Genomic DNA, 24,126 nt, shown 5'->3' on the forward strand with positions numbered 1-24,126 from the left:
GCCCAATAATTTCCAAAGAATGATCCAGCCAACCTATGGTGGAAGTTCGAGTACTTCAAGATTCAATTCAATCGCAATTTATTTTATTCAGGTTTATCATTTACCGCTTTAATTATTATTATTATTGCATGATATATTATATGCCATTTAACATGCCTTTTATTATGAACCAAATTAATTTATGCATGTTTAACCGTATTAATATGTCTGGCTAATTAATTAAGATATCGGTATGTAAAGTAATTTAACCGTAGGGATCCGAAATAAATTGGCTTAATTATGTTTTATTAAATATCACTTGTTTTTGGTTTGTATGTCTAATTTAATTAGTAAGTCTTAAAACCAATAGAGCGAAAGTTTGAGGGGTTAAGACGGTCAAAGGTTAAAATCAATAGAGCGAAAGTTTGAGATCTTTAACTGGATAGTAGACATAGGACATTAGTTTTAAGGATGGTGAAAGCGTATTAAAACTAATTAGAACTTATTTATTTTCAAAAAGTGTTTCTAAACCCGCGCGGGATGGCGAAAGCGTACGTTAGGGATATTAGCATGTTCCGAGTCAACAGAGCGAGAGTTTGAGATTAGGAGATTTAAATAGATAACGACTTCATAAAACAAGCATTTTATTAATTATGTTGTTTCCAAAAAGCTTTTCTAAATCTAATGAGAGGAGGACTTTTAATCAATAGAATTAATAAAGAATTTTAATCAAATTTATACATTAGCCAATGGACCTTCGGATCACCTAAGTTAAACGAAATACATACTGATATCCGCCTATTACTACATTTCTTAGAATTCACAATCACTTCCCCTTAGAAACAATCAAAATATTAGTAGCCTTAGCTTTACATAGTAACCTTAGATAACGGTAGGTCGATTCATAGTCCCTGTGGATTCGATATCTTTTAAAACTACACGACACCACTGTGCACTTGCAGTCATCAGATTAATAGACACGTAAAGTCGCGATCAGAAATATGGATTCTATGTTTCTGGAGCTTCAGAAGAAGTGCGTAGCAATAGCCCCAGGTCCTTGCAAGATTCTCAGACCTTATGAAGACGTCTAGCATAGTCGTCTTGGAGGCAAGCATTGTTTTGAAGAAAGAGCTTTTGTTGATGAACTGGCAAAAGCTTCAGAAGCTGAACAAGAAGCACACTCTCGAGAGATTGTTGTGTGGAAGCCTAATTTTCCTGTTCTGACTGAAGATTCCCAATGGCTATTTCACTGGCTTCGAGCAAATTCTTCTGGGCAGGCTCCTACCATGGCTGGTCCTGAGGCTGCCTACCATCCAGTCGTTGATGCTCCAATTCCTCCAAAGAATCTAGCTGAGATTCTTCAAGCCCTGGAGAATGGAGTTTCTGATCTTCCTACTCCAGAATATGATGAAGATGCTTCTATGGAAGAAGCTGATGCTTAGAATCAATCTTCTGAGAAAAGTATTGTCCCGGAAACTCAAGAAGTTGTTCTTACATTGGATGCTTCTGCTGGACATGCTATTCCACTGAATGCTGGTGGTGAAACTTCTGGTGAATCCTCTCGTCTGAAGAAGACTTTGGAGGTTCTTCAACAGAATCAAGAAGTTCTTGCTTCTCGTCTGGATAAGAATGATCAAGCACATGAAGAGTTCAGAGACTTCATGAAGAAGCAGAATGAAAGCACTGCTGGGATTCATGACATGCTGGCCAAGATTATGTCTAAGCTAGGCTAGTCGTAGTCTTTTGTGTCTTAGTTATCTCCTTTTTCTTGCATCTGTCTTCTTGCATCTCCTTTTGTATCTTCTAATTAATTCTGATGAATGAAAATCTTTTATCTTCTCTCATACTGTTTGTTTTTCCATCTGAATCTTTTATGCTTTTTTATGTTATGACAAAAAGGGGGAGAAAATGTGATAAAATGATCTGATTTATATTATCAGTTGCTGGGAGTAAGTCTCCACATTTCTAACAGAATTTGCAAGTTCTATGTCTTTGAGTGCTTTGCAGGATTGAAGACATTCTAAAAAGCTTAACATGAGAAGCAAAGACATGGGGAAAAGCAATTATATGTAGAAACAAGCTCATGGAAATTGAAGCAAGCTGAGTGCTGTGAAGCTTCAAGATCAGAAGCAGGAAGGAAGAATGTTCTGATATTCTTGTGATAGAATATGCTCTAACACATTCTCACTCTTTATATGTTCTGATACATTTTTTTTCTATGTGCTCTGATACATATTTTATGTTCTGATGCATTTTACGTGTTCTGATACATAGTATATGTTCTGAAACATATTTTATGTTCTGATTCATTCATGCTCTGACTTTTGTCGTTTAGTTTCTTCTGAAACATTTCAGGATGTAGAGATGCTCTGATGATGCTCTGGTACATTCAACAATGTTCTGATACAATTTAGCATGCAATGATTCAAGAAGAAATTCAAAGCTCTGAAGTTGTCCTATGGAAGAAAGAAGCAGAAGCTCTGAATGTTCTGAAGATCTAAGCATATGTGATCGTCTCAACTGAAATGGAAAATACTCAGGGAAGTCCTTTATTTATAAATTTCTTCCAGTATTTATTTCAGGGGGAGATTATTTATCTCAGGGGGAGATTGTTAATCTCAGGGGGAGACATATTCACACACTATGTTTATATGCTTATGCTATAACTGTGTAATTGTCTTTAGCCGTCTGAAATTCTGATTGCAAATTCATATCATTTATATATGTTTTTCTCATCATCAAAAAGGGGGAGATTGTTAGAACAAGATTTGTTCTGATCAATATTCTTAGTTTTGATGATAACAATGTATATGAATTTTGCTTGAGATAATGTGGTACTCTAATTCTATGCAATTTCCATTTCAGGAAATATATAAAGAGTATGCACAAAATCAGCGCAAGAAGCACTGTCTCAGAAGGTTCAAGTATGCAACATCAGAACATGCTCTCGCAAGACATCAGAAGATGGTCAAGCAGAATCAGACCATGGTCTATTGAAGCATCAGAAGAACTTGAGATCAGAAGCAGAAGCACTGAAGTTCTCATGGTATCACGCTAGAAGCACTTCAAGGTCAAAAGACAAGAAGATGCTCTGCACCAAGCTGTTTGACTCTGATGATATTCAAACGTTGTTTACACAAACATCAAATCAGAAGCAAGTACAAGATGGCAGGCTACGCTGACTGACAAAAGGAACGTTAGAAGCTATTAAAGGCAACGTCAGTAGAAACAACAAAAGCAAGGCTCGAGGTAGTTGACAAAAGAGGGAAACATTAAATGCAATGTTATACGGATCATGCAACGCATTAAATGCTCCCAACGGTCATCTTCTCAAACGCCTATAAATAGAAGTTCTGATGAGAAGCTGAATACAACACTTTGCGCAAACATACAGAAACGCTGTCAAATTCTAAAAGCTCTCAAACGTCATCTTCAACCTCACTTTGTTACTGTTGTAATATCTTAGTGAGATTAAGCTTAAACTTAAGAGAAAAATCACAATTGTGATAATAGCTTATTAAGAAGCATTGTAACTCTTGTAAGAATTTGTTTACATTTGTTTGTAAGAACTAGAGGAGATCAAGTTGTGATCGGATTCTCTAGAAAGTCTTAGAGGGTATCTAAGCATTGTGTTCCTAGAGTGATCAGGTTGTGATCAGAATACTCTAGAAGACTTAGAGGTTATCTAAGTGGAAAACCATTGTAATCTTGTGTGATTAGTGGACTAAATCCTCAGGTGAGGTAAATCACTCCAAGGGGGTGGACTGGAGTAGTTTAGTTAACAACGAACCAGGATAAAAATCATTGTGCAAATTGTTTTTATGTTAAGAGTTTTAAAGCTACACTTATTCAACCCCCCCCCCCCTTCTATGTGTTTTTCTATCCTTCAGATATTGCCCCAGATGGACTAATCCTTGCCCCCAGGTTATCGTAGAGTGTCCTTGTAAATTTGATATGTTCATAGATGAACCCCTTAATGACTAGATACATCTTGAGTGTGTCTATGAAGGAACTTCTTTTTTGAACTAATCCTTGCTCGACGATAACCTTTGTTGTATTTATAATACTATTACGACAAGGCAATGGACATGCGGCTGGCATGGTGAAAGGCATCCTCCTTTTCTTTGTAAGGTCAAAATAATGTATCCTCCTTTCTCCACAATTGATGATCCTTTTGATTTTTCGCGGGTCTCGAGAAATCGGCTAGCGTGGTAAGTACGAATACGAGCGAAGGTAGAAGTGCAAATGCCAATATAAATGAATGCCTGAAAATGCAAATGCATGCTTATGCGAAAGACTCCTTTTTCTTGTACGCTATGACTCCTTATATGTAATGCAGACGTGTGACATATAATCCTAGGGATAGCCTTAGAGGCGACATTAGACCCTAGTGAAATCCTCGCAAGATAGATGTTATGACACGCCAATGGAAATCCCTTATATTTAGGAATATGCAGAAGGTAGCAGCTGGTGACCGTTCAAGATAGTCACCAAATCTCATGGCCATCGAGAGGCCGTTCGACATGTACCAATGAAGTTGTCCCTCGTGGGAAGGTTCTCTATGCGGAACACAACCCATCTAAGGACGATATCGGATGAAGAGAAATCCCTACAGGCTAGGGAAGGGATGTGTAAATGGAAATCCAAAACCCTACAAATTAGAGGGTGCGTAGGAATAAGCACGGAGTGACTGTTCAAGACAGTCACTAGATCTCATGGCCATTGAGAGGCCAATTGACATGCTTTAATGAGGGTGTCCTTCAGTGGAAGGACGCGTCGTTGTAAAAACACATGGACGTAAAAGAACATCCCTACAGGCTAGGGAGTACGTAGGAGTAAGCACGGGGTGACCGTTCAAAATAGTCACTAAGTCTCATGGCCATCGAGAGGCCAATCGACGTGCGTTAATAAAGATGTCCTTCGTATGAAGGACGCAATTTTTTAGAAATACAATCCCTACAGGCTAGGGATAAAAGATGTAGGCGCGGGGTGACCGTTCATGACAGTCACTAAGTCTCATGGCCATCGAGAGGCCAATCTACGTGCATAAAATCGAGGTGTCCTTCTTGGGAAGGACATGGTCTTAGAAATAGGGTCCCTGCAGGCCAGGGAACGCGTAGGAATACCTGCCAAATTAAAACGCAAGACATTCGCAGTATATAAATTGCACACATATAATAAGCACATAAGCATATAAGCCCTAGGTTCATAGGTTCGACGTAACGGCTTAGGGTGCCTACCCTTCCCATTGGTATGTTCTAGAAGGTCTCATGGGGTCGTTCGTAGCCGCCGAGACTTTTTGTCTCTTTGGATTTTAGAACAACTCATTTATCCATGAGGTTCGAGTTTTAGGGGTAGGTTCCCAGAGAGATCAGCCAAATACCAAGTCCATCCCTCAACAAGGTCAAGCCTCGTAGCAGACATTTCCAGATATTCAACCCACTCTGAGTGGAATTATAATAAGACTCGTAGGCGATGTAATTCCCCTCTGGTCTTAAATATAATTCCCACGCTTAGGTTTAACAACAATTTATATATCCCAAAAAAGCAATGAAATAACACATATTCAAATAAATAAATATTTAATTGAATTGCAGTAAATAAATGAATTGCAGCGAATAAATAAGATTGCAAATAAATAAAAAAAATTTAAAAATTTAAATATAAAATAAAAAAAAAAACCCTAACTCCTAGAAATTGCAAATAAATATATAAATAAAAAATTTAAATATTTAAATATAAAAGGAAAATAAATAAAACCTAAACCCTAATCCAAAACCCTAATTTTGGCAAATTAGCCAAACCCTAAAAAAATTTCCAAAACCCTAAATGATTCGCCAAAACCTAAACCCTGCCAAAACCTATAGGAGCATAATAATTCACCATTTTTAGTTATCCCCAGCAGAGTCGCCAGCTGTAGCAACCTACCCTAAAATTAACCTTTTTAGAGTCGCCACCTATTCTACCAGGGCGAATAGGAAACCCTACGCAGTTAAGAGATCGGGGTAAGATTATTATAATCAGGTCGAGGGAAGGTGTTAGGCACCTTCAACCCTTTCCTAAGGTTTTATGTTCAAAGTAAAGGTTTATGGCTAAATATTAAGATTAATAGCTAAGGAAATGAAAAGGGTGAACGGTAAGATTTGAACCTAATTAGGATTTAGGGGAAGGGGACTCGCCTTGTTGCCAAGTGCCTACGTATCTCCTTAGGGAGAATCAGAGTCAACGTAGTTCGGGCACAGAGTTGTACGCCTTTGAATTTGATATGATATGGTTTGAAGGCTTTTTGAATGGCCTATCGCAGTTTTGAATTTGTGATTTGAAGATGAAAGTGTTTTGAAGTTTGGCGTACAACCCTGATTTGATATGTTACCGTTAGGTGCGATGATCAATAGATTTGATCATTATAGTTAACGGATTAAGTAACATATTGCTGGTTACTCTGACCGATAGATTCGATCGTCACGAGCAGCAAATAAAATGTATTTTAAATCTTGTAATTAAATTATGGGTTTTATCATTGCCCCTCATAACCAATAGATTCGGTTATTACATGACAACGAATTCAATTATTGATGTTTCATTATTTTATCTCTCGTCATTGCGGCCAATAGGTTTAGTCGGATAGAGGAGAGAATTAGACGAGCATTAATTAGATTAGTATTAATAAATAAATTCATTATATTAAATTTATTCCTCGCTAATGCGACTAATAGGTATAGTCGGATCGAGGAGAATAATTAAGGGTTAATGTTTTGCCAAATGGGCAGTGGGATTGGGCAAACCCTAACACCTATAACCTTTCTAGGGTTTTTGTGATTTTTATAATTTAAAATTGATTAAACTAATTAAATCGAATAATCGAGAAATTGGTAAAAATCCTAACCCTAGTCATTAACCTAACCCTAATTTATTATTTTAATTCTAATTAATTAAATTAAATTAATTAAACCTAATTATCTAATCATTTAATCTAAATAAAAAAAATAAAAATGTTAATATAGAGAACCTGGTTTTTAATCTTGTGTGGCAGTTCTTGAGTGAGCATGGTGGAGTTGCATCTTCCTGGGCGTTAGATTTGAATCATAGGAGATCTTATGGCTACAAGCGAAGGGTTTACCGTGAGTATGCATTAAACACATGCGCTGGATCTATTAGCAATTGAAACCAAAGAATTAGTAAAAATATAATTGCCATCTGCAGGGTTCGAACCCTGGTTTTTGGAGGCAATATCCATGTAACCTTTACCATCTATTCTAGAAACGTTTCTTGTTTAATGTTCACGCCCAGTATAATAAATATAATAAACAAATTTATGCTGAAAGGTTAAAGAATCAAACTGGGCCCCACATTCGCGTGTGCAGCCAATCAGAATACGAAGGTGTTTGGTCTCCTTTGACCCACCAACTACACCGTTCCACGCATGCTGGAAAGAGGAAGAGAGAGAGGACCCCACAATTGGCTGACGAATAGGATTGAAGAATCATGCCACATGCGCTTTGACCAAAATCCTGGCCCTTCAACCCACCGCCGGCGCCGGACCTAGTCTTATTCTCCGGCGAGCCCCTTGGTTGAACTCCTGCGAAATTTAACCCAAAACAAACAAACAAATAGCCCAGATCCACTAATTTGGGTGTTACGAATTCATTGGTGCGATTAGTTTCAACCAAAACGCTCTGTATCGATAGGTCCGACCATGACAGCTTCTTAAGGTCCTTTAATGGCGTGCTGCGATTTAGGCCTCGAACCTTACATGTTGCACGTTGCATTTGGCTTAACTATCACCCTGATCATGAACAAGCACACAAAACATATTAAAAATGCGTGGAAAACGAAAAACGAATGCAAGATACTTTACCCAACCGGGGCCATTGAAGGGTGCGACTCCAAGACTCTTTAAGATCGGGAAAGGGCCTGGACTAGCTACTCAACACCTCAAGAGAACGAATGATGGCTTAGAGATGATTGATACAGGCTGTAACATTACTTTTTTTCTTTCCCTAGTTTCAGAACCTCTTTGTGCGTTTTAATGGCTGTTTCAGGTTAGGGTTTCGTCCCCCCTTTGTTGCAGCCTCTTTTTAGAATATATATGAGCATGTTAGGATTATTTGATGGGTTTGGATCCCTTGTATTTAGAGAGAACAATTTTTGATAAAAAATGTCTTATTTCTTTCTAATCTTGGAAGATCTATACCCCTCACCATGCATCACGACTTTGGAGCCTTGTAGATGTATCTTGGGGCCTCCAAATGATTAAAAGTAGAATCCCATAATTTATTGGGTTAAATAAGTTTTTAGTCCCTATAAATATGGCAACTTTCAATTTTAGTCCCTCCAAAAAATTTCTTCAAACAATGGTCCTCGCAATATTTTTCGTCCCTATTTTTAGTCCCTCCCGTTAAATTTCACTAACGGAGGCTTACGTGGCACGCCACGTGTAACGCCACGTCAATTAAAGTCAATACTAATTAAAAATAGATAGATTGCGGGGGTTTTAAACCCCCTGTAAATAACTTAAAAAACCAGAAATTTTCAGGAGCAATTAATCAAACTGTTGGTAGGGAAATCTTTATTACCCTCATTCTTCACATTATCAAACCTACAAACCTTGATTACACTATCTCAATCCTCTTTGCATCTTTTATATATCTTTTCCTTCCCCATCTTTGTGTGATTAATTAAACTATGTCTCTACAATTCTCAATGTTAAACTATAATTCTTTTCGGGAGCAATTTCAGCTTTGTGTTAAATAAATATAACAATTCTTAATTGCACTTTGACTCTAGTTAATGAAAAATAATACAATATCAGATTTAACCAAACTTAGATCCTCTTTGTTTTCATACTAACAAAAATATTCGAAAATTAATACAAAATATATTTATAAGTGAGATGTCATCAATTATGTTTGTTAGCATTTCATATAAGAAAAAAATATTTTTCATAAAGAAAGAACCATAAAGATTTTATTTTTTTAAAGAGTACACAACTGAAAGTAAAAAATAAAAATAGACAAACTAGTACTGAAATTGAGAGCAAAAGAAAGGAAAATATTCTTAAAAATCATTACCGTTAAAAGAATTAAAATAATATATCGTTTGTAGAATAATTTTTAAAAAGAAAAAAACATTGTAATGTAGCTTCAATCGATGCAATTTCTAACACCAATACTTTCAACTTGTTACCAGAAGTAGGATCACAATGACAATACTTCATGAAAATGTAACTTTAGTAAAAAAGATAAAAGATTCATTTAACATCAGTGGAAAATGGCAATTACATGATAAAGAAGGGAATGAATATGATATCCTCCTTGTGTGAAATGTGAATTAGAACAGATTGACAATCAGATAGTGATTATCTGATGCAATCCTTAAATGAATGTAAATCTGGAAAGTAGGGGTGGATGCATGCGTACCGGAGATGGTGATGGCAGAGAGTGTTGTTATTGCTAGGGTTACTGTTAGCCATCTTGCTTCTGAAATGTTGCTGCTGCGCATTGCTTCACCGCCCTAACTTCAATTTAAACTGCGTAGGGTTGTGTATGCTCAATGACTAACCAGTTAACTAGTAAATCTTTACTTTCATCTCTTTGTCCATGTTGAAATCATTAGTCTTCTCTACCTGACATAAAAATATCACCCTTAAATGGATGGTTGCATTTTGTAGATACATAGTTTAATTAATCAGAGAAAGATGGGGAAAGAAAAGATATATAAAAGATGCAAAGAGGATTGAGAGAGTGCAATCAAGGTATATAGGTTTGATAATGTGAAGAATGAGGGTAATAAAGATTTTTCTACCAACAGTTTGATTAATTGCTCCTGAAAATTTCTGGTTTTTTAAGTTATTTACAAGAGGTTTAAAACCCCCGCAATCTATCTATTTTTAATTAGTATTGACTTTAACTGACGTGGCGTTATACGCGGCGTGCCACGTAAGCCTCCGTTAGTGAAATTTAACGGGAGGGACTAAAAATAGGGACGGAAAATATTCGAGGACCATTGTTTAAAGAAAATTTTTGCAGGGACTAAAATTGAAAGTTGTCATATTTATAGGGACTAAAAACTTATTTAACCCTAATTTATTTCACTATTTTATGATTTTATTTAATTTATTTTAGCATTTAAATGAATAAAATCCAAATAAATCAAATAAATATCATAAACATGTGGAAATAATCTTATGGACTTTTGTTTATGTGTCAATTATGTTTAGAGTCCAAAACTTGGGCCCATTAACCTAAAATCCCAAGATTGGTCCATTAGAGTTTCACACTTTCCTTGATTTTTTACCAACTTCTGGGCCTTATATCTCCCTCAATTTTTATCATTTTGGGATGTACTTGAACTTTTTAGAAAGCTCAAAGAGTCCTCTAAAGACTCCTTTTTGTTTCATCTCCATTGAAGTTTTCATGCTCAAGTTAGGAGCTTTGACCCAAAAGGTGTTTTTGTTGACTTTTTGAAGGACCTATAATCTCCTTGACCATATCTCTCAAATGAAGCATTTCTGGCCTTAGCTTGTGAGAGACAAAGTTGTAGAGAATTCAATTTACTTCAAAATAGGCTTTGGTTGGGAAATTTTTGACACTCCAGGTGGAAGTTATGACCAGTCAAAGTTGAGTTGACTTTTCCTGTAAAAAACCCTTAATTTGAACCTTTTGACTTTGTTCATTTCTGAGTCTTTATTAACGGATCATGATCAACCTTTGATCAAATGATGGATATAACTTCAAATATTTGATGTCGACCAAAAGTCTTGAAGTTTGACTGTATTTTGACTATAGTTGACTTTTAGGTCAACATAGTCGACTATTGATCGTCTGAGCCATTGAGTGAACAATCCTTGAAATCGAAGCTTGACAATTGACATGGAGATACCTTGAGACATATGAGACACCTTGAGATCCATTTGAGGCCTTAGAGGTTCAAATTCTTTTGATGAAGTGCGAACCCTAGCTTGAGGACCCTTTGATTAGGAGAGAGTGACTTGAATAAGCCCTTGAACCTTGAATCATTGAAGATGAAATGAAGAGGGCAAATTTTGGGGTATGACACCATGCAATACCACGAGTAACATTTCCTTGGCCATCTTTCTATTTACTACACCTAATCTCCTAGCCATCATAATGGCCTTGATAGCCTATGCACGCGATATAATTACCCTTCGTAGCCACTTCGCTTTTGATTTGACGTTCCAACTCTACACGTCGTATTAGTCAGTCAATCATGACTTTACTTTTTCAAAACGTCTAATTAAGACGTGCGTGTGTCAGTTTCCACTATGATTACACTCAAACTTCCAAGACTAGAAACGGAGGACTCTATATCTTCCCTCGGGGATCCAACACGCGGTCCAATGGGATTTCAGAGAGTAACCACTCTTCAAGACAATCAACCTCTATATAAACCTTACCATTTTTGTCATTTCTTCATCCTCTTCCATATTTCTTTTTTATCAACCTTTCATCTTTCTCATACCTCTCTCTTGCAGCGATAATGGCTCTCACTTACAACAACATTATTTCTGCCATCCACAAAGAGTTTAAACCTTCTGCTGAAGAGTTTCATCGCCATGGTATTGATCTGGATGAAATGTTTGCCACCCAAAACCTAAAGGTTTATCTCAATATCTTAGAGGGTCCTATTTATCCAAACATGCTTGCTGACTTCTAGATGCTTGCATCCATCCAAATGGACCCAGGAGGGAAAACCACAATCGTTTCCGAAGTTTGCGGGTCTCACAATATCATTTTTGCAGATCTCATCTCCTCAGTGATGAGATGTGAGAACACTGGTATCGTTTATGACGACTCTTTTACCAAGACTACCTCTGACATTTTAGCGAGTATTTTCGCTAACCAGCCTTTCAACACACTCCTAGGCAGAGTTTGGCACCAACTCTTGGTGGGTAAATTTCGCCCACGAAAGGAGGATCACGAAAACATCATGGTGTGGGACCTTGAGTTTATGCTTTACGCTCTTCAAAAACGAAAGATCAACATTCCACTGATGATCTTAAACATCTCACCGAAGCTGATGCAATTTATCGCCAATGCAAACTGTCATACCCCAATTTTTGACCTAAGATACCACCTCATATCATTTGCATATGCATCATTTGCATCTCTAACAAATTGCATAGCTTGTGTTTGCTACTTGTGACTCAGCAGGGTTTAATCTGGAAATCACTCATCAGTACAAGTAACAATCAATTAGGGTTTTGTTCTCCCTTCATCTCAAATGAATCATCTTCATCAATAATCAACATTTGGTCCACAGAGATTCATTTCAACAAGCTCAACAGCTTTGAATCGACTGAATTAGGGTTTTGACTGAAGACAGCACACTCCTGACTTTTGCTCAGAATTTGACCTAATGGCTTGGGACATGATATCAAGACCTCAAGTGCATCATTTTGACCTAATCCATTGGCTCATAACATCTCCTACACAAAGATTGATCAGACAAATCCTCAGATCAGGGTTTTGAACTATTAGGGACTGAAATCAGGGATCACATTTGGGAAACCCTAAAAATCCCCAGGAAGTCAATCAAAGGCTTCAATCATCTTCAAATAATCCCTATGACAATATCCAATGAAGATTGTGTCTCAATTCAAGATCCACAGTCATCAATTTCATCAGGTCGACAATTAGGGTTTTTGACCTAATTCACTGAACAACTGACTTTTTAATCAGGACATGGTGCCACAACTCAAACCATGGCTCAATATCCTCTAATGCTTCACTGTGATCCATTCATACCATTCATTTGATAAGGGTAGCCTGTTTCATTTGAAATCTCCAGAAACGCGATTCGTCTGAAAAAGTCAACTGTACAAGATCGCCATTGACTTTTGGGGAATTTTGGTCAACCATGACTTTTGAAGTTTTAAATCATCAATATATGATATGAGAAGTCATTTGATCAAGAAAAATCAAGAAAATCAATCAAGAATCAAAAAGTCAAAAGTTTGACTTTCATACTTAGAAAATTTTTCTAAGTGTTTTTCATGGTTTTTTCCAAACTTTGGAGGGGAATAACTCAAAATTTCACCTACAAACTGAAAAAAACTTCCAACATGAAAGTTGTAGATTTTGATCCAATAAACAACTTTGACACATATAAATTTTTTCCATAAGATCAACCATTTAAGAGATATGGAGCTTCAAAGTTGGCATCTTTGGAAAATTTCACTTGAAACTTCATTTTTCTCAAAGTTCATGGATCTTTTTCACCCACTTCCTTAAGGATCTTGAAGAAACTTTCAACTAGGGTTTTGAAGTGTGTAATATGAGCTTTCCAAAATGTCCAAGAGCATGAAAAAATATGGAGTGTAGCTATGGTTTTGAATTTTGCAATTAGAGGTCATTATGCATGAAATTACAAGCCATTTTCACTAAGTTCAATACTATATGGCCTATAATTCAAGCAATGACACACCAAAGCAATGATTGAATGATATTTTCTGATTTGAGATCAGAATGGAAAGAGATAAGAAGCTTGGCCAAAATAACCATGGTTTAGTTACTTTAACCATTTGCATTTAATGTGAAAGATTCCATTTTATCTCTTAAGCCAAATCATCATTCTTGATCAACTTGCAAGAGCTTTGTATTCAGAAACTTTGGCCTATAAATAGAGGTCATTTCCACTCTTCAATTCACACCAAAACCTCATAATCATCGGTTTTCTCTCTTCTTTCTTAAGTTGCAAGTTTCATGAGTTTCAAAGAGGGAGAATTGCAATTTCCATCTCTTGCAATTTCTGGCCAAAGTGAGGGTTCTAACATCTCATAAACATCAAATGTGATGTGTTTGATCCATCCACACACCCCAAAAACACCTAAATCTCAGAATCACTCTTCAACCACCATGTTTGCATAAAGAGAGCCTTATCATGCCAAAATTCACACTAGCCCATATCTGTCCAAGTTAATCATCCAAACACATTCCATATATCATATATGAGCTATACCAATCATCATCCATGATCTGAAACACCTCCATCATCAAATTCGATCCTCACTCCAAGCAACTGCAGATCGGGTCTCATGGCTATGCTCAGATGAATTCAGTTCACTCCAAGCATCCAGACATGTTCCATAATCATCATTGAAGCTATCCAGATCATTGCAAAGCATCTGTAACACCTCTACTGAAGAATTCAATCTCCACTTTGGCCGTTTTTTAAGGTAAGCCTCATGAACTTCAAACTCATACTTGCACGCATCATAAATGAAATGTGAGCATACCATCTTGTTTCTGCACCTATGAGGATCATTAACCCTCAATCAATTGCATCTTAACTTGCACATACACGATTTTAGAATGAATCATAGAATTAGGGTTCTTCGTGTTCATCAGAGAATCAATGGCCTTAGGGTTAAAATAAATGAAATTAAATGCTATCATCATGTTCCTCGTCCAAAACCGAGCAAGATAGACCCTTTACTTGATCAATTTGGTTCAGTTTCAAGAATTTTCAAAATCAAATGGGGATGGTGTTCTTGGCGCCATTTTCTGTTCAGAAATTTCAAATGTTAATTTTCAAAAATAATTAAATGGAGTAGTTATAGTAACAAGCTGCGCGCGCAGCTGGGTTGGCAAGTGTTTTGGCTGGTGAACACAAGGGCGTGGGTTCAAGTCTTAGTGAAGACAAAACCATTTTTTTAATCACTTATTTTGTTCATTTTTTTCACAAATTCATCCTTTAATTTAACCAATCAAATCAACTTATTTTTGATTCATTTTTTACACACCTCTTATTTAATATACATATTTTGACAATATCAAAAAAAATCACAAAAAAAGATTTATTTAATATGCTTTTAATTAGGTTTAAAATGATACATTTTTAAGTGTTTTTAAATACTTTAAATATTGTTTTTCATTTAATTTTTAACCTAATCACTTGTAAATATTTTTTGTGATCAAACCCTAATCATTTAGGTCTTAATTGAGTATTAAAACTTGTTTTAACTTAATTAAGTTGTTTTCTTTCAAATTCAAATCGTTTTAAGACGAGCAATCGCGATTCTTTTTCAAAACGATAAACCACTTCTTTTTTAAATCCTTTTTGATTAATCAATCGATTTTCAAAACGAAGTGGGGCCTCTCGAATATTAGAGAGTGTAAGTCCCATTTCTTTTCTTTTTGTACAGTTTGTTTTTTTCTTTAAACAATAAAACTTCAAAACAAAAATCTTTTCAAAACAATTTTCAAATCATTTTCAAAACAACAAAACTTCAAAGAAACAAAACTTTTCAAATATACCATGGGCCTCCACGTAGGTATAAGTCCCAAGCCCCTTTTGTACATACCCATTCCAGTACATGAAATTAGGTATTTCATTGTACGCCTTTTGTACATATCTCAATCAATCTGTTTTTTTAACTTTGAATAACAAACCAAAAATGAAGGTTTCTTTAAATCTTCCCAAAAAAACCATGGGCCTCCATGTAGGTATAAGTCCCAAGCCCTTTTGTGAATACCTGTTTACATAGCTTTGAATAAACTCAAGTGGACCTCTCCTCGAGTATAAGTCCCGAGCCCCGTGTATACAGATGGATCATGCTTACAGGTATATTTCCTTCATAAACTCCATTATATACACACACTTTGTCATATATGTATAACTGTTCATATTTGTTCATGTACTTGTTCATGTTTGTTCGTACTTGTTTATACTTGTGATTGTGTTATATATGCTTGTTCAACTTAGTACAACACTAGGTTCCCCATAGCCTCCTATTTGTAACACCCTTCTAAACCCCGTAGAAATTAATAAAAATAATTCAGAGTAAAACATGAAAACAAGGGTGTCACAATTCAATTTAAAACAAATTATCATAAATCAATTGTCATGCTTCACTTAGGGGAAAATCATCCATTTAACAAAATCATGTTTCTATACAGCGGAACATTAATCAACAGATAAGCATCACATCATCTATGCAATATCTCACAAAATTACTCAAAAAAAACAACAGAATAGAGTATCATCATAAACTCTAAACTAACGTTCCCCCAGTGTTACAATATCAGAGCATGACACCGACGCTATACCAAATAAACTGACTCATGAGCTAATCCTCACCGAGCCAAAAGCCGCTACTCGCCAATCTGAAATCATCAAAGTAAGGGTGAGTCTCATTCGCAATTAACAAATGTTATCGAATCATAAACAATAACACATCATAGTCACATTATTCATCCAATTTCATTATATTCAGATTGTCAAGAAGTACTCATCAACACACAACAACAAATAGAATACATTACCAAGAGGCAACACCATAATTCATCCAAACAAATCATAACCATTACACAATCATCACATATTATAACATTGGACAATCTTCCATTCATGTTATAATAACACAAGTAACCTAATGCAAATGCAACTATATGCATGTGGTACCAAAATCTGGGATAACCCAACTCACCGATCCACCATCGTCAAGGATACGGCAACACCCACTCACTAATTCCACACAATGGGAATTAGCTACCACTGATCCACCATCGTCAAGGATCAGCCACATAATGATTATGAATGCATGTATCAACCATAACATGCTCATCACCCACATAAATCAACCAAATGTCATAATCATCAACCACCACAATAATCAATAGCCACACACCGTTATGCTATTTCCCAACCATAATAAAATACATATTTTACATCAACAATATATGTATAACAAACACCAATTACAACCACCACATCATAACAGGTAAATCATTCATCATACAGTGCAACAACAATAACACCCCTCACGATCGTGTACCAAGTACGACAAAGCAACTCATCAATTTACCTCAGCATTCCTCAAAACACATGATAACTATATTTACCATGAACAACACCCATTTGCACAATTAACAGAAGCAACCACATTATCACAACATACATCATTGCACGTATTCAATTATGCACACAACAACCATTGCACCTCATCAGCTATGCAAAACCAGAATAAACCACATTTGGAGAAAACGATACCTTTCAAAATAAAATCAAGTTATTGTTATTTTATTTATTTCATAAGGGAGGGCATTCAATTTAAGGAACAACGTCCAAAACGGCGTCTAAAACGGACTTACGGTTTGAAAGTTACACATCTTTACATTTTTCAAAGAAAACAATTATCGCTACAGCACGCGGCGCCACCCACAATCCGCGGCGCGTAACGAATAGAAAACACGCCTTCGCGGAGCAAACACAGGTTCGCGGCGCGGAACGAGAAAAAGTTACGCCTTCGCGGCGCGCACCCACCTTCGCGGCGCGAACTGGCAAAAACCAGAGATCTCACATCGATTGACAGCATTACGGGATTCATCCCAAAATCCCCAAAACCCAAATCAAGTTATATCATGAACCTCAAATACCACCATATCAGCCACATACATGTTATAACACAAATATAACACACAAAGAGGATCATTCAATCATCATAACAGCCATATAATCATACAATTCATCACGTCAAACAATTCCCATCAAGATCATCCCAAAACCCCAACCTAACATATAACCAATTGACACAAACAATGCATCTAAATCAGTCCCATCATCTATAATACGATAAAAGATATTAACCGGAAGAGTCCCCCCTTACCTTAGCCAAAAATCTGGACTTTTCCCCTTCTTCTTCATCAAACCCGTAAGCCCTTTTTCCCTCAAATTCAGCAAGAATCTCCCATCTTCAAACTCGCTTATATCCCTCATCGAGAACCTCCCTGACACGAATTAATATATCAAATCGAAGGAAATTTTGTGTAGAATCCGAATCTTCGAGAATTACCTGATTTGGAGTTACGAGCCGAGAGTTATGACCCATTTTGTGAAGGCTGCACCATGACTACGAAAATGGCTTTTGTATATGAGTTCTCTCCTTCTTCCTCTTAGGTTTTCCTCTTTTCTTTTCCAATTTTCTTCTTTTTCTTATTTTATCAAAACATAACATAATTTAGTAATGGGCTTCTTCACACTAACACCCCCACATTACTAACTCCACCAATGGCCCAACACTACATTTTATTATTTCTTCCCACATAATTCCAATAAAATGCTAATTCAAATTAATTAATTTAAAACTTAATTAAATTAATTAAATAATAAATTTTGGGATGTTACAACTCTCCCCCACTAAAAGAGTTTTCGTCCTCGAAAACATACCTCAAGTAACCAGCTCGTATAAGAGTCCTCCACCTGACTCTCCAGCTCCCTATCAACATTACTATCGATCAATCCTCAAAATCCATCTGACATAACCAACAGAAAACATGTTTCATACATTCAAATCCCAATTCTTACGTCGCATTTGACTATCCAAACGTATACCACTCGCTATAGCTCCAAAAGGTTAACAACCTATACAATACGCTCAACAGCCGAGTAATACAATTACACGATCTATAGTATGATCGCACGGATCAACACTGCAGTAATGCATACCATCTACCAACATACCAACCTTAGATATACTCTTCCATCTGAGCGATAAAATAATACTTACACTTTTCACCAACCGCTTCCTTCAAGAAACTCAATACTCATATTTCTATACCATTGAATTCCAATTATCTGACCCCTCTTAAATCACACCAGCAATTATCCAACACATTACATTCCGCTTTTTCCGCACTACTCTGACTACTCATCACAATCATCCATACCAAATAGATTTCTGAGTTTCACCCGATTCCGATTCTCTTTACTCATTCGTCCAAGAATCATTCTTCATCATTCATGGTACTAATCTACCATTTAGCAATCCTTACTCGCATCCAACGAAAACCAATTCCCGATTCACTTCCTCTATTTAAACATCCTAACCATCAGAACAAGTACACACTCATCAGCCTCAATATACCATCGCTTACAAAATAGCTCAACTAAGTCACGCTCTCTACTAAGAATCAAATCAACTCCGTCCTTCATAGAGTGTAATTCCTCATTATATCTGGAATCCACAATACCACCTTAACAACGAAACAAAATTATTATAGCATCATATAGTATCAAATCGTCGTTTTAATTTCGCCGAATATATACTCGTTAACTACGTACAACCGTAATAACGTATTCATCATCTCGGTAATTATTCAAAAGAGTTATAATTCTTCGACACGACATCCTTACATCCACTGGATTCTAAATTCGACATATAGATCAATACATATTCTCTATGTAGGCTTCAGATATATTAATTCCTTACTTCCCATAAGTAGTACTCATAACACTACTCCACATCGTATTTTCGCTGCGCGACTCTGATTACCCGTCTTAAGTCATTTGCCCATCATGTCGCACTCTTCCATATTCACCTCTTCATAAGTCCACACAACATAGTGACTGATTATTCTTCACAACTTAGTATTTATCACATCTTATACCATTAAGGTAACAAAACAAGCTTATCTTTTCTATATGATTTCCGTCTACTACCAACAAGAGATTAAGGGTGATCAAGTCCTCAATTTGTCAATAGATAGTTAAAAATCATATTTAAGCATAAACCGTTGTTACTACATAACAGTGTCCTTTCCGGGTTTGCGCCCAAACTCATTAACATCGTCATAGTTCAATGATTCACTATAGTGTCCTTCTTCTAGAATATTCTTCCGAAGCTCAAAACATTAGTTACACAAATCCAATCACTCAATCTCCTTACCTGTTCTCGTCGATTCTGAATTCACCGCCTTTACCTTGGTAATTCAAAGTCAACCTATCGATCAACTTAACATCATCTTTCTGACCTTCTCTAATCTCGTTAAGAATACCACTAGTCATCTCTAGCATACCCAAGCTAACACTATTAGAAGTGCCTTCACATACCAACTCAAGTCTCAAAATTGTCCAATTCAATCCAACTCATTCATCATTAGCACCGACGTTTTTAAGACTTCTTACGCAACACAATAGCACAACATTTATAACTCGTGGTTTTAATCCAAATTCTATTACATCCTTCACGTCCAATTATCATCCCACTCGGAACCTCAACAAAGTCTCCCTCACGTCAACAATGTTGGAAATTCCCTACAATCCTTCTTTTATACTTATCGTTACCTTGCCATCACAAATACGATTCCAAGGGTTCTAAAGTTTATTCCATCCTTACTATTAATCCATCGGTACTCAATCATCTTTATTACCGAATATCTCATCAGCTTATTCATCAACAACATATTCTACTCAACGTCGTTTCAAACAATCACGACAGTAGGCATTCCTATTCAACAAGTTTCACGCTTCCATAACCGACTTCAGAACCTCTCCTCATAGGGTCACTCTACTGTATTTATAACTCCACCATAAGGTATATCATAACCCCTCCTCTTCATAGGTTCAAACGGCACATCAATCCGACACTCGAAACTCAAGATACGAACTTCCAATCATTGCCCAAAATGCAACACTGACATCATGCAGCGACACTCTATACGATATATCCAAAACTCCTCAAATGCTATATTCAATTATTAAAATTACTCCTCAACAAACCTTCTAATCATTCTTTCGATCCATTCAACACTGACACTGACATCCCGTGCAGTACCAATAAACAAGTCTAGTTATAAGAACAAGAGTAACCGTAACTTCGCCTCTTACCAACGTCATCCTGTCACAATTAATTATCTTACAGCTGTTGCAACCATTTTTATAACAAAGTTCATCTCGTTAGCTTTCCGACGCTTCAAACGGAACTCAATTCGGATTTCCAGAACTCCAGTTATGAATTTTCGAAGTTCCGCAGCTATTCAGCAATTTTCCTGCGTTTTGCTTACGAAAATCTCTCTCCAAAACTCATTCTCTTCAACTCTATCACATTCCAAACAGCCCCTTATCATGTCTCTTTACTTCCAAACATTATTATAACTTGAGCAACACTTCCCATCGCCGAAGCGCAATTTCTGGAACATTACTACATCAATCCTCTTCGCAAACTTGCAGCTGAACCTCTTCTGAGTCGTAAGGCTACTCAACTGACAGCTTCGCAGCACACCAGCAGAGCTGACACATTGCAACTTTCCAATTTCCTTCTCTTACAATAACTGTCAATTACCTCTAATCATCTTCCTTCAAGATGTTCCAACTCAATTCCCAATGAAGTCTTAATTCCAAGTCACCTTCAATTCGGAAAACAACAAACTCCGACAACACTCGCACTGTTGCCAACAACAGCCTACTGAATCAATCTTCTTGCAACTGAAACATAACCGAGAAGCGAAGCTTCTCCCCCACTTGTTTCAATCCAACACCTGCAACAAACAACCAAGTACCGACAGTGATTCACTCACATGTCACGTACCAAGGAATAAAATGCCGACAATATACAACTGTCGCGCAACTCAACTGACTCAACAATTGGCCGGACGGACCGACCTGCTCTGATACCACTATTGTAACACCCTTCTAAACCCCGTAGAAATTAATAAAAATAATTCAGAGTAAAACATGAAAACAAGGGTGTCACAATTCAATTTAAAACAAATTATCATAAATCAATTGTCATGCTTCACTTAGGGGAAAATCATCCATTTAACAAAATCATGTTTCTATACAGCGGAACATTAATCAACAGATAAGCATCACATCATCTATGCAATATCTCACAAAATTACTCAAAAAAAACAACAGAATAGAGTATCATCATAAACTCTAAACTAACGTTCCCCCAGTGTTACAATATCAGAGCATGACACCGACGCTATACCAAATAAACTGACTCATGAGCTAATCCTCACCGAGCCAAAAGCCGCTACTCGCCAATCTGAAATCATCAAAGTAAGGGTGAGTCTCATTCGCAATTAACAAATGTTATCGAATCATAAACAATAACACATCATAGTCACATTATTCATCCAATTTCATTATATTCAGATTGTCAAGAAGTACTCATCAACACACAACAACAAATAGAATACATTACCAAGAGGCAACACCATAATTCATCCAAACAAATCATAACCATTACACAATCATCACATATTATAACATTGGACAATCTTCCATTCATGTTATAATAACACAAGTAACCTAATGCAAATGCAACTATATGCATGTGGTACCAAAATCTGGGATAACCCAACTCACCGATCCACCATCGTCAAGGATACGGCAACACCCACTCACTAATTCCACACAATGGGAATTAGCTACCACTGATCCACCATCGTCAAGGATCAGCCACATAATGATTATGAATGCATGTATCAACCATAACATGCTCATCACCCACATAAATCAACCAAATGTCATAATCATCAACCACCACAATAATCAATAGCCACACACCGTTATGCTATTTCCCAACCATAATAAAATACATATTTTACATCAACAATATATGTATAACAAACACCAATTACAACCACCACATCATAACAGGTAAATCATTCATCATACAGTGCAACAACAATAACACCCCTCACGATCGTGTACCAAGTACGACAAAGCAACTCATCAATTTACCTCAGCATTCCTCAAAACACATGATAACTATATTTACCATGAACAACACCCATTTGCACAATTAACAGAAGCAACCACATTATCACAACATACATCATTGCACGTATTCAATTATGCACACAACAACCATTGCACCTCATCAGCTATGCAAAACCAGAATAAACCACATTTGGAGAAAACGATACCTTTCAAAATAAAATCAAGTTATTGTTATTTTATTTATTTCATAAGGGAGGGCATTCAATTTAAGGAACAACGTCCAAAACGGCGTCTAAAACGGACTTACGGTTTGAAAGTTACACATCTTTACATTTTTCAAAGAAAACAATTATCGCTACAGCACGCGGCGCCACCCACAATCCGCGGCGCGTAACGAATAGAAAACACGCCTTCGCGGAGCAAACACAGGTTCGCGGCGCGGAACGAGAAAAAGTTACGCCTTCGCGGCGCGCACCCACCTTCGCGGCGCGAACTGGCAAAAACCAGAGATCTCACATCGATTGACAGCATTACGGGATTCATCCCAAAATCCCCAAAACCCAAATCAAGTTATATCATGAACCTCAAATACCACCATATCAGCCACATACATGTTATAACACAAATATAACACACAAAGAGGATCATTCAATCATCATAACAGCCATATAATCATACAATTCATCACGTCAAACAATTCCCATCAAGATCATCCCAAAACCCCAACCTAACATATAACCAATTGACACAAACAATGCATCTAAATCAGTCCCATCATCTATAATACGATAAAAGATATTAACCGGAAGAGTCCCCCCTTACCTTAGCCAAAAATCTGGACTTTTCCCCTTCTTCTTCATCAAACCCGTAAGCCCTTTTTCCCTCAAATTCAGCAAGAATCTCCCATCTTCAAACTCGCTTATATCCCTCATCGAGAACCTCCCTGACACGAATTAATATATCAAATCGAAGGAAATTTTGTGTAGAATCCGAATCTTCGAGAATTACCTGATTTGGAGTTACGAGCCGAGAGTTATGACCCATTTTGTGAAGGCTGCACCATGACTACGAAAATGGCTTTTGTATATGAGTTCTCTCCTTCTTCCTCTTAGGTTTTCCTCTTTTCTTTTCCAATTTTCTTCTTTTTCTTATTTTATCAAAACATAACATAATTTAGTAATGGGCTTCTTCACACTAACACCCCCACATTACTAACTCCACCAATGGCCCAACACTACATTTTATTATTTCTTCCCACATAATTCCAATAAAATGCTAATTCAAATTAATTAATTTAAAACTTAATTAAATTAATTAAATAATAAATTTTGGGATGTTACACTATTGGGCTTCGTGCAAAGAATCTCCACTAGTTTAGGTTAGGACATAGAGTATGGTTTCCCGGTGAAATCGCTCTAAGAGCTCAAACTAACTATACCATGCCTCCCCTTGGGCTTTGTACAAACGAGTGACCCTCCCATAGCCTCCTCTTGGGCTTACAATGCAAGGACCCTGGATTGTCCCTCCCATAGCCTCCTCTTGGGCTTACAATGCAAGGACCCTCGGATAGCCTCCTCTTGGGCTTCGTACAAGGACCCACGGGCTTCTTATAAGCATCCCCAATATCCAAATCAAATACCCTAGGAGATTAGACATTTATCATCTCTATGATAGGAG

The sequence above is a fragment of the Vicia villosa genome, linkage group LG5 (assembly GCF_029867415.1).
Source record: "Vicia villosa cultivar HV-30 ecotype Madison, WI linkage group LG5, Vvil1.0, whole genome shotgun sequence".
NCBI lineage: Eukaryota > Viridiplantae > Streptophyta > Magnoliopsida > Fabales > Fabaceae > Vicia > Vicia villosa.